We start from the raw sequence: 11,598 nt of genomic DNA on the forward strand, positions 1-11,598 counted from the left end.
GCGAGTTAGTAGCAAAATTTCGCGAAACTGGTTCAGTTATGAATAAAAAGAGGCAGAGGGAAAATCCTGTAGTAAATGAAGCTATGGAGGTATTCGTATTGGGTCAAGTTGCCATAGATAGTACGCTGAGTACAAGAAAATTAGCCAATGAGACCGGCGTGAATCGTACAAGCGTCCAAAAAATATTAAAAAACACAAGTTCCACCCGTACAAAATTCAGTTGGTACAAGAACTCAACGAAGACGTTTTAAAATAAAGTAAAATCAAGTTTATGTTTAAAATAAAGTTCGATTATTTCCACTTTTTCTGCAAATTGAAAAGAACTTTAACGCACAAGTCACAGAACAGCTATCTAGCAACTACCGCACCTGATCGTTCAACCTTGTGGCAAGTGAAAAAATGCGGTAAACATCTAGAAATAATAAGAAAAAACAGCAAATTGGTCGAAGGAATTTATCCTTATCATTTACTCTGATAAATGTTTAAATAAACTTTTCAAATTTCAATCCTTCATATTTTCTCAATGACTAAACCGACTTTCAAAAACGAAGCGGGAAAGTATAGGGATTGGAAAGCTCTTTTCATCGCGGTACCACTTTGAATAAAATTGGGGGATGACACCCCCGCTTAGAGGGTTGAAGATTTTACAATCATTTTTGGGGCAAAAGTCTCCCCTCACAAACAAAATTGACGTGTTTTTGGATTTTTTGAAAATAAAAATACCCTGGCCGTTATGCCTCGCGGAACGTTCTCGATGGGCCACCCTGTATGACGTATTTTTGAACCACCCCGACCTACCCCTTAGGCGGCACTCTCTCAAACCCCACTTGTGGCGCTTTTTTGGAAAGCCCATGAAAAATGCTAAACGATGATCATAAAGTTTTTAAGGTGAAATTGAGAAACTACCCCTTACACGAATAATTAGGTGGACATTAATGAAAAAAAATATTTTTTCAGCATAAGTTACAAATTGGGACCCAGCTAAATGAGGCAAACGAGGTATTTTTCAAACCACCCCGACCCACCACTAAGTGCCACCCCCTCACTTCTAATCTCAAGATAGCCATACCCCACTTGTAGACTTTTTCTTGTGGGGTTGCACTAAATCCATAGTCTACAAGACAAAACCAGGTTCGTTGCTAAAATTGCAGCAGAGAATAACTGAAGCATGTCGAAATATTCCGAGAGAGACTTTCCAAAAAGTGAGAGAAGAATTTGAAAATCGTTTGTATTTTTGTACGGAACAAAACGGCTGTCATTTTGAGCAATTGTTAAAATAAATTATCATTTTAAATTTCTTTCAAATTGTCACACATCTATTATCACTACTTACAAGTAATTAAGTTGAAGTCTGTTTAGCAATTTCGATTAGCTTTCCAAAAAAATACCTACTTCATTTGCCTTATTTAGCTGGGTCCCAATTTGTAACTTATGCTGAAGAAATCACTTTTTTGTCTACCTAATTTTTCGTGTAAGGGATTAGGTTAGGTTAGGTTTCAATTTCACCCTAAAGATTTTACGATCATCGTTTAGCATTTTTCATGGGCTTTCCAAAAAGGCGCCACAAGTGGGGTGTTGCCATTTAAGATATTCAAGTGAGCAGGGGTGCCGCCTAAGGGGTAGGTGGGGGTGGTTCAAAAAATACGTCAAATGTATTCCCCCTCGATATTATAGAAACGGTATTTTTTATTTTTTTGATATATTTTTTGGTTTAAAAATTATAGCCATTGTAAGTTTTCATTGGCTATATCGGGCGGTGCATCGTCGTTGGAGCCATAGGAAATCCCATGCAAATTTTGAACTGTCAAAATATTGGCTCCCCTGCTTATTTTCCAGTGAAGTCGTAAATAGGTTTTTCAAAAGACTGCATATTATGCTGAATACATATGCCAAATTTGAATAATTTTAACAAGCTGATTTTAACTAATTTAAGAAAAACTGCATCTATTTTTAAATTAAAACTGAAAAGGTAACAATGCAAAAGCAGGCAAATGCCAACATACCTTAAGTTGTCAACTTAGGATTTTGTGACAGCCCACGGCCACACAGTAAGCGTTTTTTTGCTTTTTTGCGTTTTTTGTGTGAAGCGCTTTTGCGATTTTACCGTTTGACACTTTTATTTCGATTTGTGTCCATTAAAAACACACAAAAGAAGCGGTAGGTCTCCAGTTTCTATGAAGCTGTCGATTAGTAACGCAAAACTCTTGGAATTCCCGACCCGTTAAACGATCAATCCTTTGAGAAAGAGATAGGCGAGATCGGCGCGGTTAGCGTTGAAAAGACGAAGATGAAAGATATGCTCGGATCGAACGTTGAACGGGCTGGATATTCGAAGCTAGCAATCTACTGCTAGTGCCAGTGGTGTGTGTAAAAATATTATTATTTGCCCTGACACACGAACTAGTGGTAACGAAAAGTGATAACGGCTTAGAAATACGTAGTGACGCGACGTGTATCTGTGACCAGCTCACGTGTTTACAAAAATATTAATATTTTAATACAAATTTTGAAAAAGTGAATCAAATTATTACGTGTAAAGAACCTTCTGTTACGCGTATAAAACTATTTGTTACCCGTAAAAAACTATTTGTTACTTATAAAAAAAAAACATTTTGTACGCCAAAAAGAACTCTTTTTTACGTGTAAAAAATTATTTGTAACATTTAAAAAAAAATACGAAAAAAAAACTATTTTTTACGTGTTGTTGACGCATACTATTTTGTGGCACCCCAAAGATGAAAATTATTTTAAAAACCCCAAAAAAATAGATGCCTGGAAGGAAATCGCCTCTTTAATAGGTAAACCTGAAGAAATATGCAAGAAAAAAATTATAAGAATGTTGGCACAACTTATAGAAGAGAGAGGAAAAAGGAAAAAGAGTCAGTAGGAACAGGAAAAGGTGAGCTTTGCAAAAGAAGTATGTTTATTTATAGAATGACATTTATTCAACTACCATCTGAGAAACATATTAGTACAAAAAGTCTGAGTACACCTCTTTTTTTTTCTTGTAGCAACTTTTTTTTACCACAATTAAAAGAACCAAGTCGCGTCAAAAACTGCACTGACACTGAAAAAAGAATATTTCTTGTGTGCTCGCGAGCCATTTACATTTCATATGGATCGTTGCTGGCTCGGACTATGATCTCGCTGTTCTTGCTGCCCGCGGCGAACAACGAGCACAACACGGCGCGCTCGGCTCGTGCTCGGCTCGCGTTTTGCTCGCCATATATATACGCATCTTTACAATGTGGACGCCGTTGCTTGCGAGCCGAAAGATCTTGAGAAACACGACAAACAGGAAGCGCAAGCCACGCAAGCACAATCAGAAGCAAGAGCGCGAGCAGGATCACGAGCAATGTGGACGCTCCTTTAAGGTGCGTATACATATTGCGAACACAACGCTAGCTGAGCGCGCCGTGTTGTGCTCGTTGTTCGCCGCGAACAGAAGGAACAGCGAGATCATAGTCCGAGCCAGTAACGATCCATATGAAATGTAAATGGCTCGCCTGCACACAAGAAATATTCTTTTTTCAGTGTCAGTGCAGTTTTTGAAACAATTTTTTTTGAGTGGTTTTAGATAAAAATGGTTGGTACCATTCAAAAGAGAGGCAAAAATTATATACCTCCTAAAAATTACACAAGGATACAACAAAAAATAGTCCAGATATAAAATTTTCAATTTGGCAAAAATAATCGATTTTTTGCAAAAATCTTAAAAAAGTAATTATTTTTAGCAAATTTCAAAGATTTAAAATTGTATATTTAAATTATTCTTTGTTCAATCGTTGTGTAATTTTCAGGAGGTATATAACTTCTACCCCTCTTTCGAATAGTACCAACCATGTTTACCTAAAACCACTCAAAAAAATTTCAGCTTTTTTTTAAACATGAAAAAAGGGGCTATAAAATTTTTTGAAAAAAATTGCAGACCCAGGTCAACTGAGAAACGTATTTGAAGATTTTAAATGTACCATTAGTTTCTTTAATTATGGTAAAAAAAAGTTGCTACAAGAAAAAAAGGGGTGTACTCAGACTTTTTGTACTAATATGTTTTTTCCAGATGGTAGTTGAATAAATGTCATTCTCTCTATAAATAAACATACTTCTTTTGCAAAGCACACCTTTTCCTGTTCCTACTGACTCTTTTTCCCTTTTCCTCTCTCTTCTATAAGTTATATATATAGATATAGCATATTTCTTCAGGTTTGCCAATTAAAGAGGCAATTTCCTTCCAGGCATCTATTTTTTTTTTTTTAATAATTTTCGTCTTTGGGGTCCCACAAAATAGTATGCGTCCTATACAACTCACCTAATTGAAGCAAAATATCCTCCGACCATGTAGGCTCCATGCTCGCCGATCAGACCAGAACGACGAACCTGCCACAACGCCGTCCAAATTATAACTGCGAGCTCCTTTGTGTTCGTCGCAAAAACCGACAAGTGGATTGCGACGATCACACTGTGAGAGGTTCGCGAGGCGCTCGCGGGAAGCGTACACATATGACGAATTGACCTTGTGGCAGGCTCGGCTCGTGCTCGGCTCGCGTTGTGCTCGCTATATGTATACGCACCTTTTTAGAAATCACTAAAGACGCCAATCAGGCTGATAACAGAACGGCAAGACCAGCAGTTAGGGCTACTAGTTCTGTGAGATCGATTTTCCGTATCTAGGGTAGTTGCGAACCAGTCGGACAATATCAATGAGAATGAGGACCGTTTCTTCGGTATGAAATCAGCCCGAAGAATTTAGATTATGATCAAAACTATTATCAAAAAAAATATATTTTTTTTGTTAAAATTGGAAATAACAAATAACATAATAATTATCTTAATTAACTTATATCATCATTAGGGAATACTCTAAAACAATTTTTAACAAACATAAAATAACAATCAAAATAAGAAGATAAACAGATAAAGAAATCTAAAAAGTCAACGGGGACTTTGTTCGTATAAATATAGCCCACATATCTATTATTCAAACAATGAACAAAAAGGCACACTCGTTGTCTGAGCAAAACTGCAAGAGTCGTAGGCGGTGCACGAACATAGACAAATGGCATGAAGGTTGGTCTGCGATCTCCGACGCTCTAACAAACGATGTCAGCTGATCGCTTATCTTATTATAATACACCAGAATATTCAGGGTATTATCGCTACTAAAATTGAAGAAATCTAAATATATTGTAATCGCAAAATAATTTCCGATGCACGTCGACATTTAGACTAAAGTCCATAAACCTGACTAAATGAAATTATGGCAAAAATGTTTAAATTTGTTGTATAATTGAAGATACCCAGCAGCTCTTCATTTTACTTTATATAGGGTGTCCCAGAAATAAGTGCAAGTATTTTAAGGGGTGGTAGATCTCAATAAAAGAAACATATTTTCTTTTTATCGCTTTTCAAATAAGTCCAAAATAACGGAGTTATTTTACTTTGAAAATTTCCAAAAAAAATAATTTTTTTCTCAAATTTGGAGAACCACTGGATCTTTTCTGGATTTTCTTTCTTGTAAATTTAATCTACTACCTATGTTGCCATATTATTAAGAAATTATGTTTTTTAACTAAAAACTAAAAAAAAATCCAAAATTTTTTTCAAAAAATTCCGAATTTTCAAAATTTTTTTTCGCGAAAAAAAACTCGTAGACGTGTTTCTGGTGTTGAACTATATTACCAGTTAAAATACTTGCACTTATTTCTGGGACACCTTGTACAGTATAAATGATTGTAACAGATATTTTATTTAGATTAAAGCTGCAAAAATTAGTTTAAACCGAATTCTATTATCGCTATGTTGGTCACATTGCGCAGTTTTCTGCAAGGTGGTCGTTCATTATTTGACAATTATCCTAATGTCGGTCATTATTTTGTATAATATCGTGTTGTTTTTGAATCTTTGTGAGTAATTCTCGTTTTTTGTCTATTTTCATAGTTTTTTTTAAATTGTACTTTTAAGCACAAACAGTTCTTTTACGAACTAAATTTTCGAGTTTTTGTATTGCATTTCTTGAAATTGTGTGTTGAAAATATGCCGAAACATATAAACAATGGAAGCAAAGAGCTTATAGCTTCCCTGATAAACAAATACATAATAAAAGGTCCTTTATTACCCTATTACCCTTGACTGCAGTCAGAGAATAGTTTAGTTAATTAAAATACAATATATACAACTTACAATTCCATACATACGAGGCGTTTCGGAAAAAATATGAAGGATAGGAAAACAATATAACATACGAACATCTTTCAAAACACAAAATACACTTAGATCCATTTTATCACATACTAAACCAATGAATACAGAACAACAAACAAAATATGTAATATACCAAATACCCTGTAAATGCGATAAATTTTACATTTGTGAAACATCTAGACCCTTAAATGTTAGAACTAAAGAACATATAAAGATTATTTAAGAAAGGGAGATTTTCACAAATCTAAGATTTGTCAGCATTCATGGGACACAGGGCACAGAATAAATTTTAATAACGCCAAAATTATAATGAAAGAAGCGATAGCCTCTAAAAGAAAAATAAAAGAGGTTTTTTTAATTCAATCTAATAAAAATAAATGTATTGCTCATGCATCTGTAGATGTCAGTAATGTATAGCAATCGCTTCTTTGATTTTAAAGAACACAAACCTAAATAAACATAACATACAGACGTAAAATTTAAAAATAATCATAGAGAAAGTTTGGGGCTTTTTGGTTTTACCTTATTAAGTAATTGTTATCAGGTGGTAATTGTTAATTTTGAAGTTTAATAACTTGATATAATGTCATTTTAACAGAACGTCAACGGTTTCTTGTAGACGTATCTGTTTTAAAAAAGTAAAGTGTTCTCGAATAGTTGAATTTAAATATTTAAATAGTTTTTTTTTCTTTATTCTTGTATTTTTTTTGCTTCCGACGACGGAAAGAGATAAACTTTCCGAAACGTTAAGCATTTTTTTCTTTGTTAGGCAAATTTGTATAACTTCTGTTGTATAACACTATACAGGGTGGCCCATCGAAAACGTTCCGCAAGGCATAACGGCCAGGGTATTTCTTTTTTCAAAAAATCCAAACACACATCAATTTTGTGTGTGAGGGGGACAACTTTTGCCCCAAAAATGATTGCAAAACCTTCAACTCTCTGAGCGGGGGTGTCATCCCCCAACTTTTTTCAAATGGGAAGGGTGGTCAAGTGGTACCGCAATGAAAAGAGCTTTCTATTCTCTATATTTCCCCGCCTCGTTTTTGAAAATCGGTCGAGTCATTGAGAAAATATGAAGGATTGAAATTTGAAAAGTTTATTGAAACATTTATCAGAATAAATGATAAGAATAAATTCCTTCGACCAATTTGCTGTTTTTTCTTATTATTTCTAGATGTTTACGCATTTTTTCACTTGCCACAAGGTTGAACGATCAGGTACGGTCTCAATATCGTTAAACTGACCTAGAATAGAATTTCCAAAAATACCAGCCCGCGACGATCAAAATCGTCTTCGTTGAGTTCTTGTACCAACTGAATTTTGTACGGGTGGAACTTGTGTGTTTTTTTAATATCCTTTGGACACTTGTACGATTCACGCCGGTCTCATTGGCTAATTTTCTTGTACTCAGCGTACAATCCATGGCAACTTGGCCCAATACGAATACCTCCATAGCTTCATTTACTACAAGATTTTCCCTCTGCCTCTTTTTATTCATAACGGAACCAGTTTCACGAAATTTTGCTACTAACTCGCGAACAATTTTGCCATAAAGGTATTTGTCAGGATGGCGTTCATTGAATATCTGCGCAACCCGATTGCCACATTCATTATTTTTAAAATAAAGTTCGATTATTTCCACTTTTTCTGCAAGTGAGTACATCATAATTATTAAAAAGTTTAACGATATTAAGAAGAATTTCAACGCACAAGTCACAGAACAGCTATCTAGCAACTACCGCACTTGATCGTTCAACCTTGTGGCAAGTGAAAACATGCGTAAACATCTAGAAATAATAAGAAAAAACAGCAAATTAGCCGAAGGAATTTATCCTTATCATTTGATCATACTCTGATAAATGTTTAAATAAACTTTTCAAATTTCAATCCTTCATATTTTCTCAATGACACTACCGATTTTCAATAACGAAGCGGGAAAATATAGAGCATAAAAAACTCTTTTCATTGCGGCCACTTGACCCCCTTCCCATTTGAAAAAAGTTAGGGGATGACACCCCCACTTAGAGGGTTGAAGATTTTGCAATCATTTTTGGGGAAAAAGGTTTGGTTTGGTCACAAACAAATTTGATGTATTTTTGGATTTTCTGAAAAAAAATTACCCTGGCCGTTATGCCTTGCGGAACGTTTTCGATGGGCCACCCTGTATATTATCTTTGTATAACTTCTTCTATAACATAATTTCTGACAAGCAGTGTCCGTTTAGGTTTAACGCAGAAGTGTGTATAAAAAATAACTATTTTATTTTGTAGATTTTCTTGCAGTGCAGTGGCGAAATATCCATAAAGGATTTTTTGGAGAGATGAATCCGCCACATAGGTATACTACTTGTCACGCTTGGTTAGTACCAACCGAGCGCCTATACAGTGTTGTTCACCACATACAACGCGGAGTATTGTAGCTAAACGATTAGATTTTTACAAATTGTAAGTTTTGGGTTCGTTGAAGGGCTATTAGAGCTACAATTTAAAAATATTTTTACAAGATACAGAGTGTCCCAAATAAATAAAAAAAAATATCAAAGTTGTATTTTTTTAAATGCAACAGCCTGTATATTATTGCATTTTTAGTTTCTACGATTAAAATAAAGGTAAATTTGATTAAGGTTTATTACACTTAAACCTTACCGTTTGTGAAATATTTTCAATTTTGTGAAATTGCAGTATAAATTTTAAGGCTTCATTTCTCCAAGAGTATTAAAGTTTTTAATAGTAAATATTTACTGAAGATTATTTATTGATCAAATATTGTGTTGCAATAATAAAAATTATACTACCTTATACAGAGTGTCTAAAAATTTATTTTAAATAATTACTAGCTTTCAACGGCAATAACTTGTTTAATTTAAATAGAACACCCTGTATGTTTTATGAGAATCAGATGCACAATTTAATTGTCTATCAAATTGTATTATACCACTTTTTACCTATCCCTTCAAGTTTTCGAAGAAAATGCATTTTCTTATAATTTAGACCTCATTTGTCAATATTCCATGGGTATATTAATTACTTAATTAATACTTTTAAATTGTAGCTGTAATAGTCCTTCAACGAACCCAAAACTTACAATTTGTCAAAATCTAATGGTTTAGCTACAATATTCCGTGTCGTATGTGGTGAACAACCCTGTAGACCTTTTTTAAAATATAACACCTTAAACTTGACAAAAAAATTCTCCGTTGCGTTTTTTTGCATCTGAGTGTAGTACATTATCTACGATGCGCTTCAGATTCCTCAAATGATAAGCCGAACACATAGAATATACTTTCGAAAAATATCGTTCCGCCAGCTTCATTTAAGCTGCTATTTTACTTGACTACGGCTCGATCATGAAATATATTCCTATTGTTTGCGGTTGCGTTCATTTTATTGTTTACGAAAAAAATAAACAACAAGCACAATTTTATTAAACAATAGTGGCGAGGAAAGAGTGTCGCCGTGTCTTGTTGCGAGTTGCCAAATTGTCTTTTGAAATAGAAACAAATTATTATTGGATTATAAATTATCAGTCCGGCTAGAAACAATGAAAATTAACTTCAACGGTAATTAATAATAATAATGTAAATGTGTATAATGCCCGGTATAGTTAGCACAATAAGAACGTATTTTGTTTTTGAAGTTGACAGCAACTTTCTTGTTTTAAATGAGTGTCCCCAATTTTCTTACATACTTAAGTTCTCTGAAAAATTTTATGAATTTTGATATTAACACTCTATACCTAACATTAACCGTTTTTGAGAAAAAAAATTGCGCTGGGAGGCACGTATAGCCGCCCGTACTAAAATATGTTAATAAAAAGTTGGTAGGCAGTTCTTTTAGTTTCAAAGTAAAGGAATTTTTCCAATTTTTTTTTATCTCAAAAACTGCGACTTTGACTGATTCTGATGTTATTACAAATTTTGTTGCAAATATTATTCCTAATCTTAAATTGAAAACCGCGTTTCTCTAGCTACAGTAATTTTGGAGTTACGATTTTAAACACAAAAAGTAGTAAAAGTAGTAAATTTTAACACCCTCCCAAACCCCATTACCAAACCCCACTCCCACCAAAAACTAATGGCCAGATTCTCGGGTGCCACAGTATTTTTGTGCTAAATTTGTTTAAAATCGGTTTAGCGGTTTTTGAGTTATTGTGTTAAAGACGGACAGACAGACACCATGAAAATATTTTGTACTAGCGTGTACCAGCGGCTTCGTTCCCGTCGAATTAATCATTTGTAATCAGGGCCGGATTTTCGCCTAAGCCTACAGGGCCCGGGCCTAGGGGCCCAGCCAGCCTAGGGGCCCCCTGCAATGAGCGGGGCGCAACTTTTATATATAAGCTCCAAATTGGCTATGACATGGGGGGGCCCCAAACGTCAAATGCCTAGAGGCCCTGGATGTCTAAGTCCGGCACTGTTTGTAATGGTGATGATAAAGCAAAATATTGCATTAACATACAAACTGGATAAAATTTTCTCTCTTTTATGTCAGCATGAGAAAAAACAATATGGCGGTATTATTATATAACTTGGTAATTGAGGGGTAGTTTCATCTTGTTGGAATTTGACTTTCGAAAAATCCGTTTGCCAAAAATAAACTTTTTACGTCAAGCAGTTTAAGCAGAATCGTGGTTAAGAAATTACCCAACTTTTTGGAACACCCTGTATGAGTTTTTAAAAAATTTCAAAATATGTAAAAAAACAAATAATTATGCTTGTCCAAGCGTTTTCCCGAAAAACTAACCGTTTTTTAAATAACAAATATTGTAATATTTGAGGGGCGTTTTCACCCTCTTGGAATTTGAGATTTGAGAAACCCCTCCTTATCGAACCTCTACACCCCACAGTCAATCCGTTTGCCAAAAATCAGCTTTAAACGTCAAGCAGTTTAAGCAGAATCGTGATTACTCAATGGTCATATTTTATGTATAAATTTATAAAAAATCTTAAAATATGTAAAACAACAAAATAAAATATACGCCTTTAAGAGTTTTTCCGAAAAACTCACCGGTTTTTAAATAAAAAATATTTTAATATTTGAGGGATAGTTTCATCCCCTTCGAATTCGAGTTTCGAAAAATCCCTTCTTATCGAACCTCTACACCCTAAAGTCAATCTGTTTTCCAAAAATCAGCTTTTTACGTCAAGCGCTTTAAGCAGGATCGTGATTAATCAATGACCAGATTTTTCGAAACACCCTGTATACATTTTTAAAAAATCTTAAATTATGTAAAAAAATAAAATAAAATATACGTGTTTAAGCGTTTTTTCGGAAACTTGACCGTTTTTTAAATAAAAAATATTGTAATATATGAGGGGTGGTTTTACCCTCTTGGAACTGGAATTTCGAAAAATCCCTTCTTATCGAACCTCTACACCCTAGAATCAACCTGTAT

Source organism: Sitophilus oryzae, unplaced genomic scaffold (assembly GCF_002938485.1).
Source record: "Sitophilus oryzae breed Bouriz unplaced genomic scaffold, Soryzae_2.0 scaffold_465_pilon_pilon, whole genome shotgun sequence".
In the NCBI taxonomy this organism is placed as follows: domain Eukaryota; kingdom Metazoa; phylum Arthropoda; class Insecta; order Coleoptera; family Curculionidae; genus Sitophilus; species Sitophilus oryzae.